This window comes from Trichechus manatus, unplaced genomic scaffold (genome assembly GCF_000243295.1).
Source record: "Trichechus manatus latirostris isolate Lorelei unplaced genomic scaffold, TriManLat1.0 scaffold00058, whole genome shotgun sequence".
Lineage (NCBI taxonomy): Eukaryota > Metazoa > Chordata > Mammalia > Sirenia > Trichechidae > Trichechus > Trichechus manatus.
In genome coordinates this window covers 9671809-9689438 of record NW_004443994.1, presented here as the reverse complement: position 1 = coordinate 9689438, position 17630 = coordinate 9671809, and the positions used below count along the sequence as shown (strand labels likewise).

The following is a 17630-nucleotide window of genomic DNA, read 5'->3' as shown; positions in this document are numbered from 1 at the left end:
AACTTGTTGAATTTCAAGTCCCAGTAAGATAACTATATGGGATTGTCCAGTAGACAATAAAAAACGTTTAGATTTGAAGTTCAAGAATAGAGATGTTGATTGAAAGGCAGTAACATGATAGTGATGTTATATCCTTTCTATCAGTGATATAAACTCCTCTGGGAAACAAAAGTATGAAATCTGAAACGTGAACCTTACTTCTATTTTTTCCAGGTTGCTATGAGTCAGAATGACTCGATGGCAATGGGTTTTGGGGTACCAAAAAATTTAGAATGCGCTCTTAAGGAACTTGGTTTAAGTTGTTCCCTAACTGATATTGCTCCCAGGCATCTTAAGAAGCATACTTTCCTCTTAGAAAAAAAGTATGTTTACTAGAAGCCTCAAAATTATTCCTACAAGTAATTTTAAATAGAATGTCTAAACCATAATCAAATATAACCAAGCACACAAGAAACTGACAGACCCAGAAAGACTTTAGATGTTGGAATATCCAAACACATCCTATAAAACTATGTAGACTGTATTTAAAGAAATAAATACACGAAATAAAATTCAAAGATATCTACCAGGAAGAGAAGGTTATAAAAAGTAACTAGACTTGAAAGAACTAAGTGGAATTTCTAAAAATAAAAAACATAACAATGGAAATTAAATATCTAATCAATAGGTTTAACATTTCACACAGCTGAAGAGAAAATTAGTAATCTGGAAGACTGGTCAAAATAGACTATCCAGAGTATAGCAAAAGAGAAAACAAAAAGAAAACAGAGAAGTAAAAGCTAGAAACAGTGGTTACAGTGAGATAATCTTACTTGGTGTCCAAGAACAATAAAAAGAGAGAATAAGTCACACAAAACGGCTGAGAGTATTCCGGAACTGAAGAAAGATATCAATTCACAAAGTCAAGAGACTCAGTGAATACTATGCAAAATAAATGAAATATAAATTCACATGTACTCAAATCATAGTAAACTTCAGAAAATCAAAGGCAAAGAGAAATCCTTAAGAGTAACAAGAGGAGAAAAAAAAAATTACCTTCAAAGGAGCAACAGTTACACAATGATAGCTGACTTCTCAATATGAACAATGGAAACCAGAACATGGTGTAATTAAATCTTCATTGTCTGATAAAAAGGAGAAAATTCACCATCAGCAAACTTGCACTTAAAAGAATACTTAAAGGACATTTTGCATAGGGAAAAAATGATCTCAGATAGTCCAGGTTACAAGAAAAAATGAAAAAGAAAGAAAGTGAAAAATATAGTTAATTCTAAATGAATATTATATGAAACAATTATGTCTTAAAATGCTTTAAATAGAAATAATAACCACCACAATAAATGCATATAAATCAGAAGAAGAGAAAAGAGAGTGACTGTTCTAAAGGCCTTTTGCTACCTGGGAGGATGGTGAAGTATTACTGATTAATATTTAGACTTGAAAACTTAAATGCACATTAAAATTTCTAGGGTAACCAGTAAAAGAAAAAACAACAGGATAACTTCCAAGATATTGGAAGGGGTAAAAATGAAATAATGGGTGGAAAGCAATTTAAAAAAAGCGGAGGGGGCAAGAAAAACAAATATAAAACAGGAAAGACAAAAAATACAAAATAAAATGATAGGTTTCAACCAAATATAATTATAATTACACTAAATTATAAAGGACTGGGTTAGTTATTTATTGCTATATAACAAAGTACCCCAAAACTTAGCAGTTTAAAACAACAGGCATTTTCACAGTTTCTGTGGATCAGGGACCGTGGTGTGGCAGCCATACATAAAAACCAAACACATTTCAAGTCAATTCTGACTTACAGCGACCCTACAGATAACTGGCACATAAATAAAGAGGCAGGCTCATGAAAACTCCTGGGTCAAAGAAATCAAAGGAAACCAAAAAACATTTTGAGATGAATGATAAAGATAATACATACCACCAAAAACCTGTGGGATACAACTAAAGCAGTGCTTAGAGAGAACTTTATAACCTTAAATGCATACATTAGAAAAGAAAGTCTGAAAATCTGTAAAACTGAAGTAGAGTAAAAGCCAAAAAGTACTGAAATAAAAACCAGATATTTAACAGACAGGAAAAGTAAACTAAAAGTTGGGTTTTTGAAAAAACGAACACATTTTATAAACTCCTGATGATTAAAAACAAAAAATGAGAGGGTAAAATAACCAATACTAGAAATTGATCTGTAGATTAGAAACAATCCCCACCAAAATGCCAACATTCTGATTTTAAAATTTATATAGTAATAACAATGAAAGAGCGGATAACTGAGGCACATTTTACATTCACTGCATTCCTAACATAGGGTCCCCCCACGCATCCATAAAATAGTGTCCCTTTATCAAAGTATCCAAGTCCTTTAGAATAAATGCAGGAGGGCCACATGAAACATCTTACAGAGGGGATGCTGGGAAGATGGCTGCAGCAATTGCACAGTTTTTTAAAAAACTATTTTATTTTGATACAATTACAAACTTACTGAAAGGCTGCTAGAATTGTACAAAGAATTTTTATGGTAACTTTCATCCAGATTTCTCAATTAACATTAACATTCTACCGTATTTGCTGTCTTTTTTGCTCTCTCTTTCTCTCCCTCCCATCCCACTTCTTCCCTTGTCCTTCCCTCTCTCTTTCTCCTCTCTCTCTGTGTTCCCCCATACACATTTTATTTCTGAACCATGAGATTAAGTTATCTCTAAATACCCCAGTGTTTATTTTCTAAGAACAAAGACATTCTCATCTTACATAACTACAGTTCAATTCTCAAATCATGAAAATGATATTGATGTAACACTATTAACACTATTTAAAAGGACCAAGAAATGACAAACCCAGTAGCAATGAGCACCCCTAAATCCCAAATTGTGGTTTTGAAATACCATTTCCCATTAAAAGGAACCAGGGCTTCTTGGAAAAAGAGTGTTTCATACCATTGCTGTGCCATTGTGTATTCTGAATGCCTTCTAACCTAGGGGGCTCATGTTTCAGCACTATATTGGACAAAGTTCTGTTGTGATCCATAAGGTTTTCATTGGTTAATTTTTAGAAGCAGACTGTCAAGCCTTTCTTCCTAGTCTATTTTGGTCTGGAAGCTCCGCTGAAAACTGTCCACCCTGCGTGACCCTGGTGGTATTTGAAATACCGGTGGCATAGCTTCCAGCATCATAGCAACACACAAGCCACCACACTATGACAATCTGACAGACAGGTGGTAGAGATGTAAGATATCTTAAAAAAAACAGTTGCCACTGAGTCGATTCCAACTCATGGCGACTCTATGTGGAGAAGTAAGACAGAAGATGCTAATTAAAAACCTTGAAGTCTTATATCTGAATTAGAAGTATCAGTACACATATCCTGGCTCTGCCCATGTAACAGACCTAGAAACGACCAACCTAGCAGCAGTGAGCACCCCCAAATCTCAAATTGTGGTCTTGAAATACCATTTCCCATGAAAAGGAACCAGGGCTTCTTGGAAAAAGAGTAATTTCATACCTGGGGCAGGAAATGTGTAAGAGGAACCCAGAACATCTTATTACAACAGATAGCAAGGAAGCTATCAAAGATTACTAAGGTTATGTCAAAAAAACTAAAACCAAAAAACCAAACCTGTTACCGTCAAGTCAGTTCAGACTCATAGTGACCCTACAGGACAGAGTAGAACTGCTCCATAGGGTTTCCGAGGAGCGGCTGGTGGTTTCCAACTGCCGACCTTTTGGTTAGCAGCCTGAACTCTTAACCACTGTGCCACCAGGGCTCCAAAAAAGAACTAAGGGTCATCCCAAAGAGGCTCCTATAGCCCAAGATGGGCCAATGGAACATGAATAAAGATAGTAACTGCAATGAATTGAAGAACAAATGTTTAAATCAACAAATTCATAATGATACTTAAAAAGAACTCAATGGTCACCTTCAGAGAGTAACAGAGAATTTACGACTTTGAAAAGTAGTAAATCAAGCAAAAAAGCAAATATCTATCCTGTCTTTCCTAGTTAACTGTACCATTGTGTAACCAAACAGTAGATGAGGAAAAGCTTCTTTTCATAGAAGTATTATACTGTACAAATAAAGAAATAACAGAATTCAAACATTACCATTTTACACACCCTAAAGAATTCACTGATCTAGGCATCAAGCATCTGTGGTGGCTACAATCACAAAAAGAGAGACACCCAGACATTACATACCTCTTGACAGAAAGCTATATCACACGAATACTTAGGAAGCATTCTTGTCAAAAAGCAAACAAACACCTAAATTTGATCAAGCTTTCAAATCCAACTACCAATTTACAGGAAATACAGAGAGGAAGAGAAATTATGCAATTGGTATAATCCAAATATCTGGTTGTTTCAACAAATAAATTGCAAGAAAGAAGGAAAAGGGGATGGGAGGGGAAACATACTGATTAAAAGAGACTTAAAAGATATTATCAATAAAACAAAAAAGCCACAGATACAACTAAGTTATAGTCTTCAGAAATGCACACTTGGGTGATAAAATTATAAAGAAATGCAAAGATGCAATTACTATAGAAGTCAGGACAGCAATTGCCTTTAGTGCAGATGGTAAGGGCTGTGATTACGCCACCTCTGACCAAATGTGTGAACAGACAAGCTTTCTCATTCATATTGAAGGTAATAACATCAGCCCTATCTACCAAATAGGTGGACTGAAGAGCAACAGACATCATGCATATGAAAGCACTATGAACATCAGTCATTCAGTATATACACTGGGGCCAATACCAGCTCACAATGACATGCTTATTTTATAGCACCAAGATTTAATCTTTAAGAGGCATACTCCAATAACCATACCTAAATATTCATGAGACGTTTTATTTGTAAGCATATACACAATTGAAGAAAAACATCATATACATAAGTTCCTTGGCTGCAATTTTAATCCCTTTTCATGAAGAATCACTAAATCTTTGCTTATGATACATTGATTTTATAAAGCTTGGGAATACTTTATTAAAAAGATAACTTTTTTTCCACATTTTGACCCAAAGACGTTTTCTCCTGCTTCCTGTCTTGAGTATTCCTCTAGAAAAACTTTAAAAGACCTGGATATGAATCACTGACTAACCACATGATCTTAGGAAAGTCATTTAACTGGACCTTATTTACCTATCTGTAAAATGAAACAGTTATTGTCAAAAAACATTTATTCTAAAGTTAACCTTTATGCCAGTTTTTTTTCCCCTAATCTCATCTTTCTTAATTTTATGGGTATAGATTTTTCTACTTAAATATTCTATGCAAAATACTCAAATTTTTCAATCAATCTAAAATTTAATTTCAACTCTGTTTTCCAAAGCACTATATACAGTACTTTTCAAATTAAGCACTACGCAAAAATGCAAATAATGGCTACATTTCTTAGTTTTTACAATTAAAAACAGTGGTAGAAGTCAATGTCAATTAAAATTTGTGTTATTCCATAACGCTCCCTGGTATTATAAGATACTGTAACCAAGTTATGTAAGTCTGTTAAGTTTACCAAACTTCTTATTGTTGCAGCAGATAAAAACTGAAGAAAAAAAAATTGTATTGTTACATTTATCTAATACTGAAAAACATAAATTTCTCCAAATTTAAATTAGGAACTACCAGGCTTCATCCAACCCTGCAGTGACTTGACTAACATTCTCACTATCCACAGACAAAATTAACTCCCACTTCCCATAGTTCTTTGTTGGTTCACTTATTCATTCATTTAGTCAATTACTATTTACTCTGCACTAGGGGCCAAGAACAGTATTCCCACTAAGCTAAGCGGGCATACATCACTAAACAAGACCCTACATACAGCCTGCCCTCAAGGGAACTTACATTCTCCAAAGGCCAATATCTGTCAAACATTCTTGTACAAAACTTACAATTAGAAATGCATTTTACACCACGTCCAGGTAAAGTAGAGGGTCACTGAAAAAGAGGTAGATCTTTAACAAGATGGATTGACACAGTGGGCTCAAGCGTAACGACTGTGAGGGTGGCACAGGACTAGGCAGTGTTTTGTTCTGTTGTACGTAGAGTTGTTATGCAGCATAACTGACTCGACAGCACCTAACAACAATAACCAGGTAGAAATATAACTGAAACAAAAGTTGCATGAACTTACACTCTTCTTATGATATGTGATGTACTCTACTCTGTACTACTGTAATTTTTAAAATGCTGATAGCAAATTAATTTCTTGACTCATCAGTGGGTCATGACCCACAGTTAGGTAAGCACTGCCACAGATTAATCTTTGTAGTTTCCGCAGCTAAAAATGTGCCAAAGGCTAAGGACCCATCTCTTTTATTTCTATTACTCAGCAGTAAGTGTTCAATTTATCTTATGCACAGATTATTATTATTATTTGGGTATTATTTGTATTCTTTATTTCCTACAAGTTATTCTCATGTTAAATCTAAATGCTGCTTCAAAAAGTTACTTTTGAACTTAATAATTTTAGTGAATGGCACTACAATTCCCCAAGTTGCCCAAGCTAGAAAGTTAGAGATTATTTTTGAGTCTCCTCCTCTCTGACCAAAAATGAGTAATTGAGTCCTGTTACGTCTACCCCCGTAATGTCTCTATCATCTGTCCACTTCTCTACATTCCCACTACCCTAGTTCATTTTACCATCAGCATTTCCCTGGATTTATACAGTAACAGTCTCCTAACTGCTCTTCCTGATTCCAGTCTAATCACCACTAATCTGTTCTCAACATCTACTTGTCCTTAGGTCTTCAGCCTAGACTTTGCTTCAAGAAGCCTTCCTTAACCTCCTAAATCCAAGCTGGATGCCCTTTCTAAGAACCTGTCTGCATCCTGCCCTTTCCCTAAGAGAGCAGGGTCACATTTCATTGTTATTACCCATCTTCTCTGTACCCCCCACTTGTCAGTAAATACCATAGCTGTATCTCAGTGCCAAGCACAGTGCCTGGCAGTAGGCACTCAAATACTTGCTGAATAAATGATAGAATGATGCCATATAATCTACAGCAGAAATGTGCTATAAATTAGAAGGGCTCATAGCACTTCACTAGGAATTAAATTGCCCCACAGAATCAATCCTTCTTTCTACTTGGAGCAATCACTTAAGTAGAAAGATTAATAGGCACAGTAGATGACATACAAATGAAGCCCTTACAAATAAGCATATGTCCAAAGTTCCTTCCCTCTTTATGCCAATCATCCTTATGTTCTTCACAATAACATTTAATTTTATTAATCTTATATCTATTTACATCTAAATATAATGCTTTCATTTTATATCCATTTATATCTTAGATTTATTTATATTCCATATTTATATTTTGTAACTTTTTTATCCCTACTTCAGTCAAAGTTGAAAGGAAATTTTAATACCAAACTGGTAAGGCACTTTTAAATACTGCTAAATGTACTATAAATTGGTACAATACCTTTGCAAAAATGCTTGGCAAAATAAACTAAAAACTTTAATATTTATCATTTTACGCAATAAGTCTACAGCTAAAAATCCAGTCTAAGAATCAAAACAAATAAAAAGGTATACATAACAGATATTTATTCCTGTACTATCACTGTGAAAACTAGAAATTAATGTAAAACAAGAAGATTATAAATGGTAGTTTATTCAACTTAATCGACTATCCTATAGGCTTTTAAAATGGTTATGAAGAATTCAGGGCCCTGGTGGTACAGCAGGTAAAGCACTCAGCTGCAAACTGAAAGGCTGGTGGTTCGAAACCACCAGTGGCTCCACAGGAGAAAGATGTGGCAGTTTGCTTCTGTAAAGACTTATAGCTTTAGAAACCCTATCGGCCAGTTCTATTACGTCCTATAGAATCGTTATGAGTCAGAATTGACTAGACAGCAGTGGGTTTGGTTTATGAAGAATTCATATTATAAATACATATGTCAAATGAAAAATTATACAAGTATTTTTACAAGCAAGTTAAAAACATGCATAGTAAAAAGGAAATGCAACAATATGCTAATATTGTATTAATCAAAGCTAAGATGCATCAGTTGTAAGTCATATTTTGATTTTAGATATTAAAATGTAAAAAATGCACATCTTATATGATAGTAATTGAAGATGATTAGGTGTTTACTTTCTTTTTTCTAGTATTCAAATTTCAATAGTGTGTATTAATTTTGATAATACAAAAATATTTCATCTTTAAAACTACAAGCATTAAAATAGTACTTAATTTTAAAACAACTTTTTACATCTAGTCCTACTGATTAAAGTAAGATAAACTTATAGAAGCATTCTCTTTTTCCTTCTGAGGAACACCATATCTCATGTTGCTTACTTCATAGGTTTAAGAAACTGCACAAACATGTTTTAAATAGTGAGATACGATGACATATAAATACAACATGCTGACTAAATAACTAAATTATTATTTACCTAGAGAAATTGCCTCATTCTACATAGTGCATTTGTTTTTACTGCTAATAGATATGAAATATTAGGAAATCAAAATAACTTAGGCACAAAGTAAACTATATTATCCACTTTTGTATCATTATGGTACTATTACAGTGGTATCTGAGATTGCTACATCTACTTACAGATATCAAACCAGCTGATTATGTTCTCAGGAGCTTTTTTTCAATTTTTATACTTTATTAATTTACATGCATTCATTCCAGGACTGCTAATCTAGCAAAATAAGAAATATGTGTCTTTGAAAAACATCATTTAGCATACTCACTACAATTTTTCCTACAAAGGTTTTCAAATATCTTAATATGTTTAATAGTTCCCACTGAAGAGCAGAACCATCAGTTATCCAGAAGCATTTTATCCTTATGCTTATGGAAGACTATATTCTTGACAAAGATGCTAAAACAAGTGATTTCCTCATTTAAAAAATATTATGATGAAAGCTCTCTTCTCAAGCAAGGGCCTGATGCCTAATTTTTTGCAGAAATTACTACAAATGCCATTTTTAAACAACTCTAACATTCCATAAAAATATTTCCAATTGTTATATAAATAACAATAGGGAAATACAGTAACCATACGGCATAAAATTTTATTTAATATGATATGTATAGGAGCCCTGGTGGCACAGTGGTTAAGAGCTGGGCTGCTAACCAAAAGGTTGGCATTTCGAATCCACCAGCCGCTCCTTGGAAACCCTATGGGGCAGTTCTACTCTGTTCTGTAGGGTCGATATGAGTCAGAATCGACTCTACAGCAATGGGGTTTTATGGTATATATAACTCCAAAGAAATGTATGAAGTGCCTATCTTTCTTTTTCATAATTCTAGCCCATATTTTGTTAGAACAGATTAGAAGGTGATGATACTTATTAGCGTATGGATAAGTTTGACTTAATCCTGGGGAAAAAATTACAGTTCATCTACATAGACAGTATGGCTTGGGTACTTAGAAAGAAGTGGTAAATTCTAGGAACAAGCATGTGTTCACCAAAAAGTCATGTCAGACTAAGCTCATTTTCTTCTCTGAGGTGGCTAACAAATCACGAAAATTCTGTGAACTTAGTTTTATTACTTATGCTACAAAGCGTTTGACAATGGACCAAATCAGGGGTTCTCAGCCTTTTCTATGTTGACGGGATCAACACCCTACAGAGGTCATATCACTCTGGGGTTTCAACTTCACAGCTCCATGAGCAGAAACGAAAACGCTTCCTGACCTATTCCACTGAAACATCCCAAGGAAGACTCTGACTGGCCCAGTATAGATCATGTGCCCTACGATCAGAGTGCCAGGTCTGTTACCAGAAGGGAAGGTATGAAAAAGTACCGGCAAATTAAAGATAAGAACCAATACAATACCCAAAAGGTACAATAAACTGTAAGGTTATAGTGGTGTAAATACACTGTTCTATACATACTCGTGTTCTATAATTTTTTAAATTTATTGTAAGTATATACACATGGGCTCACCATGAGTCTGAATCGATTCAATGGCAACTAACAACAACAACATATATGCAAGTAATACTAATTAAACAAGAAGTATCAAAAAAAATTTAGAGGGTGGAAGTAGTGTGCCCAAACAAACAAGGATAAGTGTAAAGACCTGCATCTAGGTTAAAACACACACACACACAAGTTAAGGAGAGGAAGTGAAGAGGAAACAATTGTATAAGCTAAATGAGTGAAGAATATTATTTGATTGTCATAAAAATGAATGTAACCTCATGCTATTTTAAAAGCATAAGATCTGCAAAAATAAACCATCACTGCCAAGTCAATTCCAACTCACAGAGACCCTACAGGACAGAGCAGAACTGCCCCATAGGGTTTCCAAGGAGCGGCTGGTGGATTTAAACTGCTGACCTCTTGGCCACCAGGGCTCGCAATTCTGTTCTACTCTGTGTCAGACCACATTTAGAATAATGAATTAAGTTTAGGGCCTCCAAGTTAGGACCTCCTCTTTAAAAACTAACATATTCAGGAAGCAGCAACCAAGAAAATAAAAAAGTCTGAAACCATGTCACATAAAAGTAACTTAAATACTTTCTAACTCTGAAAGCAAATGATTTTATCAATTTAAAAAGGCTTCTTTGAAAAATTTTTATGGACCCATTTGAGGAAATTTTCAGGAAGGCTCAACAGTTTTTGAGAAACTAACAATGGGATGTTTTACTGTCCTCTTAATTTTCCTTTAGCAAGCACAGGTATGAGAGCTACCTTTAGTTTATTGAACTTTGTTCCAGACACTGGGTTAACACAATTTGTCATTTAATCTCCACAACTATTGTGTTAAGTAAACATCTTTATCCTTGTTCTAAAGATGAAAAGAAAAAACAGGTTCAGAGAGGATGGGTTAATTGACCAAAGTCACAGGTCTAGCGAATGGCTGAATAAAAATGTGAACCCAATCTTACTCTAAAGACCACACTTTTACACTATGCCAAGCTGACACCACAATAAAGTTGCTGCATGTAAAAATGTTCATTCCTGAAAATCATAAAACATACGCAAATTAAAATAATCTTGACATTATTTTACACCTCTAAAGTAGGGAAAAAATTAAACACCCCCTAAGGATGAGTAGGAATCCTGCTGGCATAGTGGTTAACAGCTCGGCTGCTAACCAAAAGGTCAGCAGTTCAAATCTACCAGCTGCTCCTTGAAAACCCTATAGGGTCACTATGAGTCGGAATCAACTCTTGACAGCAAAACGTTTGGTTCGGTTTAATGATGAATAATTAAATTATCACTCATACATAGCACTGCAAATTGACAACTCTTTAGAGCTGATGTCAATTTTATGGTGTAGCTCCAAAATGTTCACACCCTTCTTTCAACGTACCATCATTAATTCTATTCCTGGTAATTTATACCAAAGAAATAATTCAGCTGAGATGGAAATACTCACTAGCAAAAATATACAGTATTATCTATAAAAATTCCAGAAGCAATCTACATGTCCAACATTTTAGGAAAAAATAAGTTATGGTACAGCCACACAGAGAAATACTTATATAATTCTTTAAAAGTATAGTTATGAGGGTCTTGTAGAAATATAGGAAAGAAAATTATATTTTAAATGAAAATGGAAAACATGCAAATTATAACTGTAAAAATATACACATATACACATAAAGAATAAAACATAATAAGCAAAAATAAAACAATATGTGTATTATGATGAAGGCATTATAATTTTTAATTTTTTTTAATTTTCTTTTATGTTTCTACTATATTGTTAACTGTCCAAAACAGGTTATAAAATTTTTATAAATTCCTGAGACTTGCTTTACACATGCATATAAAAGGGGCCCAGCTCCTACAGACCTCAGAATATACTTAAGAAGACAACAGTTACATTTGTAGCAGAAAACAAAGTTGTTTTTAAAACAACCACAGCCCTAGGGCATGAGTTATCTCAGAGTAACAGTCACTCAACAAATATCTGAATATCTATTATATGCCAACACAGTTCCAACCACTGAGTTTACAGCAATGAAAAAAATGGACAAAAAATCCCAGCAACATGCAATAAACAAGTCCCAATGAGAAAAATAAAGCTAATAAAGGTGGACAGAGTGTGTATGTTGTTGTTGGGTGCCAGCGAGTAGATTCTGACTCACAGCAACCCTACAGGACAGGGAAGAACTACCCCATACGGTTTCCCAGACTGTAATCTTTATGGAAACAGATGGCCATGTCTTTTCCCCCACAGACCTGCTGGTGGGTTCGAACCACAAACCTTTCAGATAGCAGCCACGCGCTTAATAACTGCACCACCCGGCTCCTTTGAGTGTGTGTAGAGGGTGCTATTTAAACTGAGTGGCAATGGAAGGGCTCGCTGAGAAGACAACATCTGGCAAAAGAATGAAACAGGGGAAGGAGTAGTAGTGGGACAGGTCAGGAAAGAGCACCGCAGGCAGAGGAACAGCAAGTGTGAATGCCCTGAAGCACAATGCCGGGCCAATAATGCTAACATACCATAGCCTGAGAAGTGTAATCAAACAGTCTACACTCAGTTCCCCCAATTTTATTCTGAGGACCCTGTGAGGATCCAAACGCAACCATCCATGAATGGTTCACACTAAGTGTCTCATGCAGCTCCAACCACTCACCTGACTCATGCTTGTGTTCGCAAAACAAAACACGCTCGTACTTTGCAAAACACCCTGAAAAAGTGAAGCTAGCCCCATTCCAGAGCTTGATCTGAAAGGAGATCTAAACAAGGAAAACTGAATTTGAAGTTTGTAGAGAAAGTTGTAGAGGGCTGAGTGGGGCAGGAGTGCAGGGAGTTTAAGAGCTAGATATGTGACGACCTCCAGTGGGTAAAGAAAAGGCCTAGCAACAGGCCACAAGGCCGAGGTTTCAAGGGGAAAAAGAAGTCAACAAATGTCTAACAGTGGGAATGTCCAATGAACTTCCAATTAAAAGAATGTCTCAATTTTAAGCTGTTCAACATGCTAGGATATAAGCATACTTTTTATATACACACTACTCTCAAATTTTCAGTAAAACTGTACTACAAATACCTACTTTGTGACTGATGATTTAGGGGAAATCAAAGCAGAGACCAAAGAGAACAGGCTCAAGAGACAAGATGTAAATAAGATCTAAAATAAAGCAGAAGCAAAGAAGTGAAGCAAGGTGTGACTAGGAGAAACACAAGCTCCCTGAAACACCTCAGAAATATTTGGGAAGGGAACTATGTTCCCACCATTTATAGACTGAAGCTTCAAAAAGGATGAGAGATCACCCCATAAACTGAAGGACTTGGGTATAAGGTACACCCAGATAACTGACACCTAGATTGCACCCAGTTAAGCAATGAATGAATAAAATAAACAAACAAAAAACCCCATCGCCTTAGAGTCAATTCCAACTCATAGCCACCCTAGAGGACAGAGTAGAACTGCCCCCTAGGGTTTCCAAGGCTGTAAATCTTTTATGGAAGTAGACTGTCACAATTTCTCCTGTGGAGCAGCTGGTAGGTTCCAACTGCCAACCTTCTGGCTAGCAGCCGAGTGCTTAACCACTGCACCACCAGGGCTCCATTCAGTAAAACAATACAGGTACCTAAATGTGTGCTACAGAAAGTTAAAAAAGGGATGATCATCATTGGCTAGAACTGTTAATATTTCATGGGAGTGGTGATCCCTACCAAAGAGTTAAAGGATAATATGCTATTACTGTGGCTAACAGCATAATAAAGTTCCTAAGCTAGAAGTAAGTGTGGCCTGTTCAGAGAACAGTGCAGAAACTGGCCTATTTGGAACAGAGAGTACCTGTTGGCAGACAATGGCATATAACGTTAGGCAGGTAAGGTGACACCAGATTGAGGAAGGCTCTGAAATACAGGATGAGAAATCTGAACCTTGAAAAGCACTGATGTGGAAAGACACTGCTTTGTTCTGATTTTAAGATAATAAAATACCATGGCAACATAGACTGGTCCCTTTCCCAGTCTTCTAAAACTGGCTCGTTGATTTCCCATTATCTAGGACGCGTGACATTCTCAGATCCACATCTATCACTTCTATGAAGATAACGCCTCTATTCATGTTTCTACTAGTCCCACATCTACAACTGCCTATCAGGCAATTACTCTTAAATAGTTGATCTTTTCTAATCACTTGTCCACCTATAAACGCTGAATGTCTATAGTCTGACATGTGCAAACTAGAGATTTAAAGATGACTCAGTCTATACCCTTCAGAAATTCACAGTCTGGGGTAGGCAGAAGCCAAGTAAATAAACCAACACAAGGCTCTACTGCTCGAGTAGAGGGATGCTTAGAATACCATGAGAGCAGAAGACACTTACACCAGTTTGGAGATCAGGGAAAGACAGAGAATATCTAAAAGAAACTACTGACTGAGCTAGGTCTTGAAGGAAAAGAAATATCAGAGTGTGGAAAGAAGTAGGGGGATGAAAGTTATTACAATCAAACTGAAAGGGTGAACAGAGCATGTCATACTTAGAGACTGATAAGTAGGAGAAGAGGTAAGAAGGACTAAATCATGAAAATCATTCTCTCATGCTAAAAAGTGTGTATCTTATTGATCAAAGATTCTGTGGATGAATCCTGATCAAGAGGGGGAAAATGTGGAAGAGAATTTCCAATTCTCATAGAATCCAGACTTTCTAGAGACACTGAGGCTAGATGAATCCCCAAAACTATTGTCCTGAGATAATCTTTAAACCTTAAACCAAAAAAATTGTCTGAAGTCTTCTTTAAACCAAATTTACAGTTTAATTTTATTAATAAAGAATGTCTGCCTTGAGCATCATGCTCTTTTGAAAACTATATGGAATCCAACTCACAACAGCAACTCAAAAGATTACACAGAAAACTCAGGGGCAGTAAGTTTATGTTAATGGGGGAGAAACAATTCAGAAAAGTAGGGCAAGAATGATTGCACAGCTCAAAGAATGTAATCAATGTCACTGAATTGTACGTGTAGAAACAGTTGAATTGGTGTATGTTCTGCTATTTTCACTCCCGACAACAAAAAATATAATAATAAAAAGAAGTTTGTATTTTTGAGTAGCTGAAGAATTTTTAACGAGGGAATAACATGATCATATCTGTTTCTTAAATGAGCTCTGGTGGCAGTGGAAGACGAATTGAAGGTGCACCACAAAATTTCCTATCATATAGAATCCAACAAAAATCTGAAAAAGGCTGTTACAGTATTCAACTTATCTTCTGTTACCCATTCCCACCCCCATTCTAAGCTTAGTTAAAGCCTTAAATTTTTCCCAAATACATTAATCTCTTCTCTCTCCTTTCTCAGAACTTCTAATACATGTCTGTCTGTACACATCCTTCTGTCATCACCTTACGTTTTTTAAGCTACTCTGTGTATAAGTGTCTTTTCCCCAACAAGAATGCAAACTCTCTGAAAAACAGTCTAATATTTTTTAAATGTATTTTATACATGTATATGCGTGTGTAAGTATACATGTGTATGTACACATATCCATCCCATAGAACCCAGCATAGCAATACAGCATTCTGAAACAGATAACTGTTTCCTTTGAACTGAATACATGGTCCCTTTATCCCTGGGTAAAACATTCCACTGTTTCCCATAAATAATAAACAAAATAGAAATAAATTTATGATTAGGCAAAACCAATATAAGGTGAAAAAATTAGCACAGTGGCAGTGGGGACTGATTGGGAATGAATACAAGAAAACTTTCTGGAGAAATGAAAATGTTCTAATATGTGAAAAAAAATACAAACACGTTGCCCCTGAGTCGATTCTGACTCATAGCGACCCTACAGGACAGAGAACTGCCCTACAGGGTTTCCAAGGAGCAGCTGGTGGATTCGAACTACTGACCTTTCAGTTAGCAGGCAAATGCTTAACCACTGCACCACCAGGGCCCCAATATGTGATAGGGGTGTGAATTACATGGATGTATCTATTTGTGTAAAAAAACATATAACTGGACTTCCGGCAAAATGGCGCTCTAGGCAGAAGCATCACGCTGTCCCTCCAAGGCAAAGATCCGAAAAACTAGCCCAAACAGAGAAAACAGCAATCCTGAAACCCTAAAACATCAAATGACGAGATAAAAAAGTCAGCCAAGCACCAGTGGAGTGAGAAAACTGACAGAGAATGGAGAGCGAGGAGAGATTCACGCAGAAGTCTCCTATCAGCTAACACAGCGCAGATCCACCATCTTGGACTCCTATCAAAGACTAGCAAATAGGGGTATGAGAAAGCTTCGCAGAGCTTCCAGTGGGAGACAGAACAACTGGTAATTTGCGATATACGCTTTCCCACCCCCACCCGTCTTCACCCCCACTCAGCCTCCTCTGCTTCCTGCGGCCACAGTCTCTTGTCTGGGAAGCACTGGCCGCTTGCATTCCATCCACCCGCACTCACTGGCTCTCTGAGTGCCATCTGTTGTTGCGTTTTTTCCACTTCTTTTTATTTCTTCCTTACCTCTCACCACCTCCCCCTCCTTTCACTGAAATACCTGGCTCCGTGTGCCCTCTTTGCTTCTTCCCGAGGGCTGCGGAGCTCCGTTCGAGTATGGAACTGCTTCCTGGTCTGGGCTGCCATGCTGGTGGGATCCTGGGGCTTTTGTTTCTTTGTTTTGAATTGTTTATTTGTTTTATTTTCCTTTCCCTGAGTTGGGAGCCCATTCTGGCCGGGCGGTACAGCACACCTTGGAACCTACCCCCTTGGCTTGCACAGAAGCATGGAGGGATCCATGAGGGCATTTCTTTCTTCGTGGGGTTTTTTTTTTTGTTTGTTTTTTTGGAAGCTTTTCTTGTTCTTTGTTTTTCTTTAAATTTGTATTGTTTTCTTTTCTTTCTTTTTTCCTTTTTGTATTTCTTAATTACTCAGTTTCTCATCTCTCTATACCTTCCTTCTCTTTCTGTTCCCTGAATACCTGGCGCTGAATACCTCTACGCCTTCTAGCCAGGCTGAATTGCAACACCTGAGAACAACTTCCCCAGACCTCACAGCTGCACCGGTGAGATCCCTGGGAGCTTTGCTGTTCTTTTTACTTTCTAATTTTTATTTATTCATTCTTTTTATTTATTTTTTTTTCTTCCCCTTTTTGTTTTTCTCCATTTCATAGTCTCTCATCTCTCCACTCCAACAACAAGCTCCCCTAGCACTCTTTTTGGTTTGTCTGTATATTTTTGGCCCCTGTTCCTCTCTCCTCTCTCCCATATCCATCTTAGCTCCACACATAACAATCTCCCCCCACCATCCTGCCTACCTGTACCGTGTACTTAATATCACACCACCAAGCAGCACAGGCACAGCCTACTGGAACCTGCACTGCACTGAATACAGACCCGCCCTGGTGGCTGTAGTAAATGCCACAAACACCCCATTCCAGTAACTCCTCTTCAGCTAAACCTGCCCTGTTGTACCATATCTGAGCGACTGACCCTGCCAGTTGGAGAAGGAGGTGAAAAGTATCGTGCCCACAGATGAGCAAACAACAAAGAACACACAGCCCACCTGCTCAGACATAGCCAAATAAAAAAGGATGAGACAAACAAATCTACAATCAATGAATGAGAAAAATAACTACTGAATGCCTTGAAGACAGCAAATAATATCAAAACATTTACAAAAAAAGGACAGGATGCTTCCAGTAGGCGTCCAAAATAAAACACCAGATGACATTCCAG

At 36.6% G+C, this 17630-nt stretch overlaps 1 protein-coding gene across 4 annotated transcripts in view; it reads right to left on the bottom strand.

Annotated features, from left to right (window-relative positions):
- The window catches only part of ABCD3 (ATP binding cassette subfamily D member 3), a 98549-nt gene that overhangs the window by 70326 nt on the left and 10593 nt on the right, over window positions 1–17630 (bottom strand). The window contains exon 2 of one of the 4 annotated variants that reach the window (XM_023733463.1): window positions 1036–1124. The exons of the other annotated variants lie outside the window; for them this stretch is intronic. The gene's annotated coding sequence lies outside the window, so the exon portion shown is untranslated. The remainder of the gene's footprint in view (window positions 1–1035; window positions 1125–17630) is intronic. 4 annotated transcript variants of the gene reach the window in all.